Raw genomic sequence first — 15,416 nt, 5'->3', positions numbered from 1 at the left:
AGGCCGAGTAAAAAGACAAGGACACCGCAGTCAAACACAGTTCATCATCAGTCATCCTTCTTTATCTGCCGCTTCTTTCAACATTGCTGCCACGTTCATTCGTAAACCTAACAAGAAAAGATAAGCCCATTTGAGGTATTTATGCAGCAGCACATTTTGTCTGTATATAAATGGTTAGGGTATGTAAACTGTACGTGAGGTCCTGTCACAGCACGAATCTGGTGTAAATGCGAACATTACGGCAACCAACATCAAGGCCTTGTATGGTAAAACCTCCTGCTAATTGAAGTAATTGTGATATTCTGTGCTGGCAGTGCACTAGAGAGTGCTTGAGTAACTTCATTTCGAATTCAATTTTAATAAGACACTAAAGAGGAGCATGTGTGTGCCTGCACGCAGCCATCTCTCTCCCTGTGTGTGTGTGAGAGAGAGAGAGAGAGAGAGAGGGAGAGAGCAGAAAGGCATGTCCCTGGGTTTCAAAAGTAGCTTGTCCACATTGTTGTTGACAAACCCTGCATTTAAACAGATATACATACACACACACACACACACACAGCACTTGTAGTCAATTCAATGAGCCTTGGCCATCTCCCAAGTACAAATGAAGACTTCCAACAGCTCCTCTGTTTCCTCCTGACTCTGTGATGTTATCAGAGTAATACAAAACACAGAGCGGTAACAGACAGAGAGGAGAATAGAGTAGAGTTTCTACCTATGAAGAGCACGGCGCTGCCAGGATACTACAGAAGTGTGACTTGAAGGAGTACAGTCCTCAGGTAACATCAACACCAACATCTAGTAATTTATATACATCCACTTTACAGCAGGAAGTAGCCTGGCTGTTATTGTATTTCCCAGATAACGTGGAGTCAGGTTTCCATCTGTGTGGCAGATGCTGTACTGTTAAGTTTAAGTTTAGTTACTTCTTTAATTCATCTTCCTTTGTCTGCACTGAAACCACACGGACGTGCACAAGGGGGTTTTCAATTGAGAATCATATACACTATATTTGATAGCTGATGGTAATCCATACTCTCTACTAACTATTTCATGAAGAAACGACTCAGTATATTCTATTATAAGAGAAACTCCTCCCGTGAATGTTTGTCTCACAGCTTTTTCACTCAGCTACCACTAAATTGTCACATGATGATTCATGATCAGATGTAATTGTTGATTTGTGTGTTGATTCCCATGCAATGGTTACATATATAGAACTTTCATTATGTTGAAATGTACCTGAAAGTTTCTTTAAATTAATATTCTACTGAAAATTGGAGAAGTGCTCTGGTCAGCTTAAATTCAAAGCAGCTCCCTTCAATTCCAACAGCAGGGCTTTGCAGAAAGCTCTCCCTCGATAAATCACTAAATATGCTACAGGGATCCTCTGGTGATGAACACAGGCAGTGAAGACGTTGATTTTGCCCCACAAGTGGCTTTGAGAACTTTCTACTGTCCTTTTATTTTATTTATTTATTTTTACCTCGCAAAGACACGTTTCATTCAGCAGGTTTCCACTGACACTTGTCATTCACGCACACGAACATCTGCACATATTGCACATAAATGTTTCATCGCTGCACAAGTGAGCTTTCACTTTCTGGCTGAACGCTCGCCGTTGAAACACACGCACATACACACACCTGCCAGGCTGAGTTATCTGCATTGTTTCAACACTCTGTCCCCCTTGTACCCTTCCTCATCTACCCCTTTTCCTCCACCTCCACCCTTGAGCACATTTTCTCTTACTTTCCCCTCTCCTTGCCTACACTTCCAGTGTCGCTCCTCCATTTCTCCTCCTATCGTTTCATCCCTCCCTTCTTCTCCCCTTTGATCCTGTACATTCCCGGCCTCTCCTCCTATCCCTCCTTCCATCCATCTCTCCCTCCCTTTCTCCCTCTCTCCTTTGATCCTATACATCCCCTCTATCAGTCAGGTCTTTTAAGATTTGACCCTTGCATTCCTCAGGTCACTAATGACCTCCTCCCCGAGCGTGCGTGTGTGTGTGTTTTCATGCATCTAAGTGAGTATACACCTGTACAAGATTAGGCCTTTTTCTCTCTGTGTTTCTATGTACATGTATGTGTTTGTGCTTAGATTGGCTTTATTAATATTGCAATATCAGAGAAAAGAAAGATAGAAGGGGGGCAAGGTTTTCCACATGGGGGGAAATAAAGACGAGGAGAAGTGAAAAGTAAAAAAGAAGGAGAATTAAATCCTTGCCAAGCCACACAGGGAAAATCCCGGGCCTAGCTATATCTCTGGAAATAATGATGGGCATGAATTGCTTCTCCTCTTCTTTCTGAAAGGACAGTTCATCCTCCAATATAACTGATACATCCTACTGCTTTGGATCTTGACAGCCCAGTTAATGAATGTTGACATGAACAACCCTCTACCACATACAGAAAGTGACTTTCTCCTCAAAAAGGACAAAGATATAAATTAGACAGGCTCAAATGTTTTCAGATCAAATAACACAATTCATCGTTTAATCTATAAAACATCAGAACAGAGTGTCTAAAGCCCTCAGTGACTCTTCATATTGCTTATTTTGGCAGTTCAACAGTCCAAAAGCGTTATAATAATCTACTAATCCCATCTATAGTAAGGATAGGATGTTTTCTACAGTGACACTGCGACCGAGTAACTCAATTACAAACATTAGGTCGTCAATGTGACATTTTCTGTACCTGCTCTCTCCTCTCATCTCCCTTTCTAGTTTCTGTGCCTTCGTGGCTTTTGTCAGAGCATTTCTCCTTTGTGTGTCATTAATCTAATTAAAGCCAAGTGTAACATATTCAGTCCTGTAGGCTACTTGAGCTTGTTGCTGACATGGCTAGTGTTCTCTGTCAACTAGCAAAAATTAAATATACAATACAAGATATAAATGTGCTAATATTTATATAATTTACAATTAAGCTGTTTAGTCAAATAAAACACTTAAAATCTTTGTATTATTGTCAAATAAAGAAATACATAGATTTGTAGTCATTCATTTATTATTTACACGCCAGCCTTCTTTATAAGTGGCCACAAGCATTAGTGCACACTTACATGTGCTTACACCAGCACGATGGTGAGGTGGGTCCTTTCCCTTAAATGAAAGTGACACATTTGATCCACATTGATCACGCCGACTGTTCTGAGCCCTGAGCACAAACCACATTTATATGAAGTGGTGAATACAGTCCTCCTTCTCTTTCTTTCTGTGTGTTCCCTGTGTTCTCCCCCACACCTCTCTCTCTCTCTCTCTGTAAAAACATTCTTGCATTTACCTTGGTGCCCGGATGCAGCCAAATATTTAGGCTGTCACAGGGAATCAGCCTCAAACCAAATGGCTAGAGGACTGAGTTGTGTGTGTGTGTATGTGTGTGTGTGTGTGTGTGTGTGTGTGTGTGTGTGTATGTGTAGGGGACTGTGGCAATTGAAGTATCAACTTTTCAACTCCCCCATCCTGTTTCACTGCACCCTGAACAATCTGTACATGAGTCCCAATGAACACACGCTTAATAAAAGAGACACCCACATAACCACAGGCTGCATTACAGACACACACGTCTGTCAGATGTCTCTCACACCTAGTGATTAACACATTGAACAGAAGAAGCATGTCAAAATACACTGATTATGTTAAATATCTGCTAGTTCTGAACTATATACTCTTTTCATCGATTAAGGATTAATCAGGAAGCAAAATGAGCAGTAAACTTTTATAATAATGGTATAATTTGATTAGGGTATAACTAATACATAGTCAGCTGGACTCTCCTGATTCTTCCACTACTGTCAGTCCAAAGAGTCATTTCATCATTAATTAAAAGAAAGCACAATAACTCGTCCAAGCCTTACAACATACGAATGAATAAGAATGAATTCCTTAACTAATATATAAGCACACAAGTAGAGGTCTGATTTGGCAGCTGACAGCTGTTTACAGATTGTTCCAGCCTCTGTCTTTCTGTCTGTCACTCTCCTTTTCACTCTTTTTTTACTTCCCACACACACATGCAAAACCCCACACAGCAACCAGCCAGCCTCTCAGTCCATCAGTCCACTAAAAAACAACACAAGGATCTTGAAAACACAGCGAGCCACAAGGAAAACAGCCATCAATCTATCCAACTGTCTGCTGACTGAAAGAACACTGTTAATCTTCAGAACAACACTGCAGAGCTGTTTCTTGCTGCGATTTAAAGCAATACAGCTGTGAGCACTTAGTATGGATACACACGCACCATACGGGCATTTACATTGTGTGCGTGTGTGTGTGTTATCAGGAAAACAGTAAATAAGCTTAAATTGATTATGATTGTTCATATTCTTGTAGAGAATGAGAATGTTACTTAAAAACTGCCTTTCAGTGTCACTATGTTGTTTGAATGGCACACATACACTTCCAAAAACATATATAGTTTTAAATATATATACATGGAGACTCCATTTCAGTCCCTTAGCTGTCAATAACAGGCAATAAAACTGATTCAAGCGTTCATTATTCAAATTCGCCTGGTAACATTCGTATATCAGGACACAGCAAAAGAAAAACACGCATATATAGATAAACACAGCATCACCTCTGAGGTCAGGCAGTTTGACCTATCCACCTCTTCAAGACGCTACAGGTCGCTAATGGACTTCCTACACTAACCACTTCATTACTGAGGTCACATAAATAACACTGTTAAAATGCCATCATCATATTAGGAATAGTTTGGGACCAAGAATACGCCGCAATGCCTCAAATATGAAGGAAAATACTTCATTCAAGGTTTATTCGCTCTGAACATAATTTAGTGCGGTAAGAGTAATCTAAATACTTTAATCATATGAATGAGTAGCGCTGAGCCCTCTCTGCCATGCACTGAGCGCCTTGGAGTGCTGACCTTTGTGGGCACCACAAGTGTTGATCACTCATGGCTGACCATGAACACATTTGCCTACTTGTGTTATTTTCTAAGCGCAAAAAGAACAAATTAACTTTTTATTCAGCTTGAGAAAAAAATATTTGCTACAGCAGCTACCAGAGTAACAATATACAGTATAAAACACATAAACACTTGGTGTTGTTTCCAAAGGAAAGCATACAGGAGTCGTCCTGTCAGTGTTACACAGGATCTGCTTTGAATCCATACAGTTCTTTCCAGACACACTTTGCCAAGACATGTTCTCAACACAGGGTACACAAAAAAACAGCAGACAGCAGCGCCAGAAATAAATCTCCAACTTTTGACTCTGCATAAGTTAGATAGAAAGAGACAGCAGGCATCAAAACCCACACAGTGCTATTTACGAGTATCTGCAATTCCCTTAAACCACTGGCTCAGACTCTCCTCCAAAGCACCACTGGCAAACCAAACTGAAGAGGCCACACGTACACATCAATACATAGCCATGCACATTCGCATTAATATACATGTAAACACTTTCCATCAAGTTGCATCAATTTTGTGTTTATGTCATGGAAATAAAAAAGACCCAGTGTCCAAACCGTCTGAGAATCGCATCTGTTTATGTGGTGGAAGACTGATCAATAGAGAAGACTTGAGCGAGATAAACAGAAGGCAATATTTCGAGACAGACAGTGGGAGGAACGCGAGAACTATGCCTGTAGGGAAAGAAAAAAAGTAAGACAAAGGTGGAAAGATGAAAAGACAGGAAGAAAGCAAGACAGAGGGAAGAGAGAGATGCTTGTTGTTGTGCAGACATCTGCCACGACCCACATTCTCACAACCACAGACTTCTAAATAGCCAACAAAATATGATAAACATCCAAACATCCTAAATGTGTTGGGAGTTTTCAGAAAAGTGTCCCCTTGCATTCACTGAGGATGCTGCACTCATAAACATCCTCCTGTCATGGAAGGTTATGACCAAAATGACAACTGTCAAAGCTGCGCAAATGATCCAAGATACACTAAAAAAAGACTTTCACTAATTTTAGACCGGAGAAGAAGTGCTGTCAGAAGAAAGGAAGTGCGTAAAAGATAAAAAGAGAAACAAAATTATTGTTTATACCCCGGGGACAACCAGGGGAAAAAAAAGTTATCATATCCAGAGTGGTGTCCAAAACCATAAAAGTTACACCAAGGTTATAAAAGGCGTTGTAAAGAGACTGCAACAGAGAGTTGGACAGGCACAGTGAGAGGGAAGCAGGGTGGTGAAATGAGCTGAGAGGCCAAACAGTGGTGTTGCTGTTGGGCCCTCACAGGTTTTATGATTTCAGCTACCGCAAGCAGACAACCCCCCCCCCAAAAAACACAAACAGTCTGTGGGTAGAAACAACCTTGAAGTCCTTTATCCACTGCAGGGAACTGACTCTGGGTGGTGGTAAGAATCTGATATGCATGTTTATGTATGTGTTGATCTGATGTGAGCGTGGACAACAGCATGTGTGAATACAATATTCTGCAGACACCTCTGCAGGATCTTGATCATGTACTCTGCCTGTGAGTGTGCATAGTCCAAGCATCATACAGTTTCATGTATGTGACACAGTTAAATATCTGCACATACATGTATAGAAAAAAATAAAGGGTAAAATACAGACATAACTGTGACCAAGTCAGAAGCATTGTTACAGATAAAAAACACAGACATGGGTTGTGCCACGAAGATGGACAGACATGCAGAAAGAAATACACCACACGCAAAAACATAACCACACACCACAGGTTTATACAACCTCTCTCCCACTCTCTCCTTTACGGATGCAAAACAAGTCAGAGCAGCGGACCATCACATTTCCAATTGTGTTCAGACCAATATCTGTCTGTCAGCCAAGAAGCAACAACAGTTAATCATAATGAAATGTGTTCCACTGAAAAGATCTTATCTATAAGCTACAATGAAAGGTTTCTCACATGCCGGATTTTAACACAATACAAAAATGAAATCAACTGCTGTTTCCCAAGGCGACAAATACAAGTAAAGCTCATTCAAGAAAAAGAAATCTCAAACAATTGTACCCTCAGTTTGGCAAAGTCAGGCAACTTCTAGTAAAATATTTAAAATATATTACATGAGTGTTACATTAGTTTATATGATGTGTCAGTGCATTTGAAATTAGTACTTTAAGTCACTTATGATACAATCTCTAATCACTAATTTGGTACGAGATACATAACTTTTCTCCTGGTACGTGTGCACATGTGGACCACTTTTGAGACATTTAGCTGTCTGTAGCTATAGGTCAACTTATCTGTGAAGAACAGCAAAGTCTCACAAAACCCTCCTGTTTGGTGCTCACCTGTGAAATTCCCTTAAAGGCACCAAACATTTGGACTTAAGCCAGAAAACTGGTGAACTAACCGTAGTTCAAGCCTTTCTTGTTTTCTCAAATAAATTGTCACCAACATCTACTTTATGGAATAATATGAAACTAAAGTGTTTCACCACTTTTGTCATCATTGCAATTTTGAATATGATAATGTCTTGGCTTTTTAGTTGATTAGTAAGTAAAGGCATTCTTGGGGAAACCCTAACATTTAAAATACATACAAACATTCTTCAATATGTGTCTGGTTTTGAAAAGCGTTCAAACCCTTCATTTTTTTGTGTACACAAAGAAATATGAGCATTTAACCCCTCCTAATTTGTTGAACAAAATTAAATCCTAAATCACAAAGACGCTGCTGCACAAAACCTTTCCACAAGTTCAGAGTAAGGTAGCAGAACCTATTAATCTTGTTGTGTTGGAGCTTGTGGGAAACTTTGGCCTCATATTTGCTCGGCTGAATTCCAGCCAGGTTTGGCTCATTTCTACAGGTGGTGAAGGAGCTGGATTTTATCCAGACCAGACACAAACCTGGCCAGTGCAGAGAAACCATAAGCATAAAGCAGGAGCAATTTATTAGACCTCATGTCAAATTGTGAGAGGTTAATGCTCGCTTGAAAGCTAAGGCCCTGTGTTTAAAAGCATGTTTTTATTCATGTTGTGATGCTCTACTTAGTTTAAAATTGTAGGATTCTAATTCTCAAAACCCAAATACATCTTCATAAAAGTAAATCTAGCTGTTTATAGTTTCTTTCATATCTTATTTTAGTTCGATACTCGTAATGATTTTAGTACTTTTCAGACTGCCTGCTTGGAGATCACTAACCCAAGCAGTTGTGATAAGATCACAGTCGTCTGATTCATTTAACACTAGACTGTCAACAAAGGCATTAGGCTTTTCACTGCTGATGTGTATCAGCATGTGACAAAGATCATTACTCTTCTTCCCTGGTAGCCATCATGAACACAGCCATCTTTTTCTGTTAGCATGTAGACGCTGAGCTTTTTATCACACCCTGGAAACACCTTAACATTGTTTTAATGCAATCTAAAGGATAAATGTTATAGCCAAATAACTCAAGAGAGTAAAATTATAGTGTTGTAAGTACCCCAATGTTGTGTTTTCTTAACTCACATAATCAAGCAATATGTATAGTGTTGAGTTTAGGGTATTAAAATTTCTTTGGCAAAAGTTTAACAGTGCCAAAAGTAGAAAATGCAACTAGTCAAGTCAATGCTAGCAGCATTTAACAAATAGTATTGTTTCAAGTTATCTAAGGTCTCCAGTACACAGGAATACATGAATAATTAGTGTTGTTTCAAAAAGAGCGTGTATGGTATTCCTTAATCCTTAATTTTTATCAGTCATGTGTAAATTCAATACTTACTGGTCGTATTTTAGTAATAACAAAGACTCTGTGGTCTCAGCCACATTCAGCCTAGAAAAACCTTAACTTACACAACAATAGATGGAACGATGGCCACAAAACAAATTGAAATTAGCATTGTAATGACCCTAATAGCCCCTACGTATTAACCTACATTAGCTTTAATTGTGAGAAGGCTGCTGTCAGTGAGTGTTAAATACATTTGTAGATGCTGAGCTTTTCTTACTTAAATTAAGGTGGAGGCATACTTCGAAATAGCACAATCACAATCATGTTTTCGGTGTTTTTCCAAGAACAGTTCACTCTCTACTAGGTTTCACAATCAGATGTTGGAACAGTGGATGGAAAACAGTATGCTAAAATAAGCAGTGGCAGAGAAATCTGTTATTTTATCTGTAGCTGCACTTTATTTTTATGATTGTTTTTAGATTTGCTTTTCTTGTTTGAGTTACACGTTCATCTTTGGAGTAGATTCGATTAATTGAGTTTAATGAACTGTGTTGAGCTTGAGTGTAACCTTGAACCCATTTGCCAAAAGAGCATTACTGTGAGTCACACTGCATTGTGTAATAAGAAATACTCTATTTTTACCCAAACAAGTCACAGAGGATCTGTTAGGACAAAATATTGTCATGAAAATCTGCACTGATCTTGAACTAAAGATGCAAAAGGTACAGTGCTACAAGACTCCCCAGCCTGCACAAGTTTTCATGACATGGTGTTAAGTCAGAGAGACAAGCTTTTAAATCCCTTCTTTAGCTGCAGAAGCCTGCATTACACAACCAGGAAAAGCCTGCAGCAGTCTCCAGAAGTCAGAGTCTCCTCTGCTGGAGTGCATTACACAGTAGACTTTCCAAGAACTAAGCTTTTTTTTCTTGGCACACAGTTGGCACCATCCAGCTGCATCTGATCCGCTTTCAATAAAATATACTTGAAAAACAAAACAGTGCAATAAGGTGATTTACATGGGAATGGAAAGTTTTATTTCTAGAATTATTCTACCTTGATATGACAGCAGCAAACAGGGAGTGGGTGTTAAATTTGTTTAGAGGTTCCAAACAGAAATTTCTTAATGACTTTGTAGTATTTCGTAGGGGCAAAAAATCTTTAGTGAGTAATGTTTAACGCAAAAAGAAGTGTTTCTGGAAAAAAAGCTCAAAACATCCTATTAAGTTATATGAAAAAAGATAATAATGACTCTAAATGAAAGATTCACTAAGGTTAAGTACTAAAAATTACCCTTAAACTGTGGCTGCATTTCAAAAGCTACCTCTTTGAGATTTCTACAAATGGCATTCATTAATTATATAGTGACTTGCAATATAACCTGCACTGAACTGTGCTCGAGTTGGTTTTACAAATTTACATATTACATACATATTAAACATATTGTTTTTTGTAAATACGAGCATAAAATAGAGTAATTCAGAGAATATAGCGTGAATACAGGCTGTCATTAATCTTCATTAGTAGTTCATAGAGCAAACAAATCCGACTGATGACCTCAAGAACTTCTTTGTTTAGTAGCTTTCCTTCATGATGACTTGTTGACAGACTTCTTGCTTCATTTTCTATAGCTCAAAGCTTTGGAAAAGAGGGTTTTGAAAGTGAGAGGAGCCCTGAATCTTTGTCTCCGGTGTCACGTAACCAGACAGATGGACAGATACTGTCTGAGGAAATACCAGACATCTAATATGGGACTGTTTGGTCAACAGTGGAGAAGAAATCAAGCACCTCAATGCGACATGAATTGAGGACTCAAGGGAGGCTGTGAAGACGTGCAAGAAACTTGGCCGCTGCAAGTGATTTGTGGATATAAATAAAATAAACTTATGAATAATAACTTCATAATGAAAATCACTTGTATTATTAATCACTACCTACAGTCAGTGTGGTAATGATTATGCAGCTGTTTTGCAGAAATGGACTGCTCAACAGGTGTATTTATCTTATGCTGAACCATAACAAGAACGTACAAAATACTTCAAGCATACATCAAAATAGTTTATTTTATGTTTCAGCAGAACACCTAGTTTTTTATGTTTTAATTAAAATTACACCACATGTTTGCCATTAATATCTCATATGATGACGTTTACTTGGAATGTGAGTGTTTCATCATTCATTTCAAGTGAACATTAAGTCTGCATGATTCATTATTTGTCTAGGTAACAAATTAATTTTTTAAGATTAATAATTTGGCAGAGCATTAAAGTTACCTTAATGAGCCCAGAGCACAGGCTAAGATTTATTGCCACTCTTGCCATTTATTTTGGCGGGGTCTACCTATATGTATGTGTGACTATGTGTATTTACAATACATTTCATCACTGCAGGCCATTGTGCTCTAATGATCACTGAATCACTGGTCTGGATAGTTACAGTAATTCCAAATAAGACAAATGAGATTTAATCAGATTTGATTTATTAATCCCTCCAAAAAGTGTAAAAATGCTAATATGTGGTTTTACATGAGAGCTTTTGTGTGTGATTATTTCTTGATAACAAATAACCTCACACTAAGTTTCCATATTTTATCAATAAGATTACCATTTCGACTGCAGCTATATAACCACATATAATTGATTGTATACTCTGCATACATTACTTCACAGATTAAATAAATTAGATAATTAATGGTCTTTAAATGTGCTGTTGGGCTTCTATCTGTTTCGGGTCTATGTGCTAAGTGGTTGCTGGCATAAGCTGCATATTTGCCACACAAACATCTGACAGAAAATGTATAATGCATAATGCATACACTATTTCCCATTTAAAGTGTGTATCCATGCATATACACACCCTTCCCATCACCACACTCATTTGACCATTTAACGTCATACGGAGGACTGGAGACTGATACAGATTTTCATCTGTGGTCAAGTTCTGTAAATCAGTTTGGTCAAAGCACTGTCCATGCTGGAATAGAGGAAGCGGATGGTGACTGAACTGTGCGCAAAGTGTAAGTTCATTTTTCAAGATAACCAATGCACTTGGTAGTTTTAAGGTGCTTACATAATGTGACGGTATCTGTCCTGTTCAATGAGCAGTGGTACAGAGTGAGTCGTGGTCACTTTACTGAATGTTAAAGCTTAAATTTGCTATATTATGCAAAATAATGTTAATAAATGTTAACTAAAAAATGTTATAATGCCTCTTTAAGCAACAGCTCCTCTGACCTTGAGACTAGAAAGACAGATGATACGCACCGAATACAACATGGTGATAAAGGACTATGGTCACTGATTCAGTTTCCTGCAGCAATGTGTGGGTGATGAGAAGCTGGAGGAGAAGAGCTACTCAGACCCCTATGTACAAAACCGTATTTGAGTTCAAATCATGTCATAAACATTGTTTCTCCTCACAAGTTGCTGACTCTTTCACACAAGCAGTGGGGCAAACTCACATAGCCTTTAACACTATCTCTCGAAGCGACTTACAGAAGTGTCTGTATGGACCCCCCTGCCCTGCTTTACTCCATCTCATTCTTTTCTGATTATTCAGTTTATTATGTCCAGTTGAAACAGCACATCCTTCTTTCACAATCTAGCTGCATACTAGGGCAGGTTGTGCAAAACGTCGTCCATGAAGTGGATAGATTTTTTTAAATGCCTGTTGCATGTCTGTTGCTGGACTATAACTGTTTCCATTTTTGTTTTGGGTTTTTTTATTTGGAATTTATCAGACCTCCCGTTTGAAACTCAGCAAATCCAGAGACGTCCCTTCAATTCAAGTAAAATAAAAAAAACACAGAACTGAAGTAAGAAGGTTGTCAAAGAGACGCAATGTCATGAGACCAAGTCACGCCTTCCTACCTTAATGGCTCTTCTACTGATCTCGGCCTGCATCTCAACTCTCCTCGTTCCAGTCTCTATTGGTCATGAATGAACCAAATGAGCTTCAAACATTCTTGCCCTGTTCTCATACACGTACACTGAGACCTGTATTCATCACTGCTCCATGCACCATTACTCCCAGTGATGGGAGGAAAGAAACAACACTTTCATTAGCAGATCTGCTCCACTGAGGTGTGGAATGTCCTGCGGGTTTCCAACAACAATGACAAAGAAAGCCGGCCTTCATGCGGCTATTGTTGTCCTCACCAAGCTCACTTAGTGTAATGGGCAAGGCTGAGCCCGCTCTTCAAAAGATGACGGGCACCGTGCAAGAATAAGAGCAGTCATGCTTAGCAAGATTAGAGATGTGAGTAAAGAAAGTATAATTCATTGTAGTTTGAAAATAATGAGCTCAATGGGAGTAGTTTATAGTGGAAGGCAGACTCAAAAATGGACACATGTAATAAAAAAAACACCCTATTTTTTAAATGCACTGCATTTTAGTGCATTTTGCCTTTAGTAGAGACTTGTCAAGTGACTCTCTCAGACCCAAAAAGATGCATTCGAGGGGATTAAAGTTTTAAACGTCAAGTCCTTGACGTTTGAAGAGCATCTGAAATCCCACCTTTCTGACAGCGGGAGTGAGTTCAGTTGTGTCTGACAATTTCTGTAATGTTCAGAAACACTACACACAGGTGTGTGTGGAGTTCTTTGAACTCCTCTCTAGGGCCACGTCCAGTTAAGTGGGTATATTCAATAGAATTGATAAACTTTGTTTGCTATTAAGCCAGACCACAATCTTCCCCTAACTTTCACGGATACAGCTTGTTATTTTCCATATTAATAGTACTTTCAACAATTCCCATGCAGACACTAAAAACAACAATATATTGCCTCCACTAAAAAAAAAGTTGAACCAAAGGCTCAGAATGGCGATAACTTTTTTCCACATCAGCAAGAATCAACTGCACATGGATGAGATCTCAGCTGTGTTTACAGTTTGCTTGCGAAATAAAGCATCCACCTAAACAGCAGTAGATATGAAACGCAGCCTTATTCTGAAGCCTATTATTACCCAAAACGTACCCATACTAGAAAAGCCACTTATTTTCCAGTGTGTAAATAAGATACATATTCATCCTGTCAGCTGTTCAGAGGGGTAGTCTCAATTTATCATTAAAAAGATCAATTGCATAATAACAACTTATCATTGTTTCCCTCCAAAAGGAAAGAACTCCTCATCACCTCAGTACATGAGATGTTTCATTTCCATTTGCCTCCTTCATGCCAGATGTAAATGGCCAGTGAAAACATTACAGACACTATTGAAGACTGTAAATACACGTCTCTGGTTGTAGCCTGATTAAACAGCACCTTCAGTCAAGAATGGCAGCTGAGGCAGCACTATTGTTTCACCAAGAGTGTATCTCACTCATCACACTCCATCTGGAAATCTTACGGTTGAGTTGAGCTTAAAGGCTTTAAATGGAATTGCCCTTTTTAACTATATGGCAAAACTGTGAGTGAAAAAGAAATGTTTACTGAAATATTAAGCCGGCTGCTTCCAGCCAGCAGGGTTCAGGCGTCCTTCAAGCTGCTGTTGATTAGATTGAAACTGAGTGTGGAAATTATGGAGTGCCAAGCAGTGTGCTGTGTTGGTGCGGTGTCAGAGTAGGGGTTGCGTCTGGGACATAAGAATTCATTGTTGAGTCTTTTGGAGGCTTTGTGGCCCTAATTCAATGAAGGCTGTGATGAAGGGAGGCTTGCTTTCTTTATAGCTCCGTTGACAAACCCAATTTCAGCCACCCACTGTGTTTAAACGACAAAATAAGCTTTCCAAACAGACCAATAAGACTGTTATGAAAATGATTCATGATGATCTGCCTACCTCTTTGAGGTTAATAAACTAATTTCCAGGGTCCAACACGTTGTACACTATACCACAAAGTGTTGGTTGTGCAAAAATAACCAACGGCTGATGCTATTGTTTTTCTGGTGATGACAGTCTCAGCGAGATTGCAGGCTTATTTAAAATAACACAAGGAACAGCTTCATCTGATCTGCCAAAAATGTGACCATCGTAAGAGGATCTGAGAAAAGAAAATACTTCAGTGTTTATGTTATAATCCCAGAAAAGAAATGTGCACTGCTAGCGATTGTTAACTTGTATTAATACTATGTGCTTATTAGGTAATAAACACTGGCATGGGAAACAGATTTTCATTTAACAGCCTACGCAAACAAACAACAAAAATCTTGTAACATTAAATTTGAATGATTATATTTTATGCTCCATCATTGCTGACATCCCCCACTTCCTCTAGGACTCGACAGAACACTAATAAAACTGCTGCTGGGTGGTTTTGGGTGGTGACTTACATTCTGAGGGGCTTTAAAATAACAACACTTAAAGCTTCTGGGTGTTAGGGTAAACGGTCAAGCGTAATCCCCTTAGCTTCCAACCAGTATTAGCAAAAATTCCTCAATAATTCGCAACATGATTTCATAGTGACTGCTGCCTTTGAGACATGTTTGTAAAGCTGAAAGGGTCAGCGAAGGGGCACAGGCAGACAGACAGGCAGACAAGGAGACCTAAGTGTGCCGGTGTGAAGAACAAGGCACCTTTTTTTGCTGCTGATTTGAGGCTTGAGTCATTTGGATCCATTTTTCTTTAATAACAAAGGAGCAGATCTGACACTGAGTTTATTGGAACAAACCTATAAAGTGTAGAGGGCTGTCTACACCCACCAGCTGTGCAACATTAAGCAATGTAACATGTGACACCTGCAGCACACAATGGATGTAACATACAGACCGAAGACATAGGCATGGTTCTATAAACAGGATGTGCCGATTGGGTATTTTCAGGTGCCACTTCCATGCAGTATCCTTTGGCGTCCTAAAAATCAAACCCTT

General features: G+C 39.1%; 1 protein-coding gene across 1 annotated transcript in view; it reads right to left on the bottom strand.

The window, feature by feature from the left end:
* Positions 1 to 15,416, bottom strand: part of trabd2a (TraB domain containing 2A) — a 42,606-nt gene that overhangs the window by 24,456 nt on the left and 2,734 nt on the right. The window lies entirely within an intron of this gene.

Source organism: Anabas testudineus, chromosome 22, assembly GCF_900324465.2.
Source record: "Anabas testudineus chromosome 22, fAnaTes1.2, whole genome shotgun sequence".
NCBI classification, from domain to species: Eukaryota; Metazoa; Chordata; class Actinopteri; order Anabantiformes; family Anabantidae; genus Anabas; species Anabas testudineus.
Note: the sequence above shows the minus strand (reverse complement) of the source record. Positions and strands in the feature narration are given on the sequence as shown.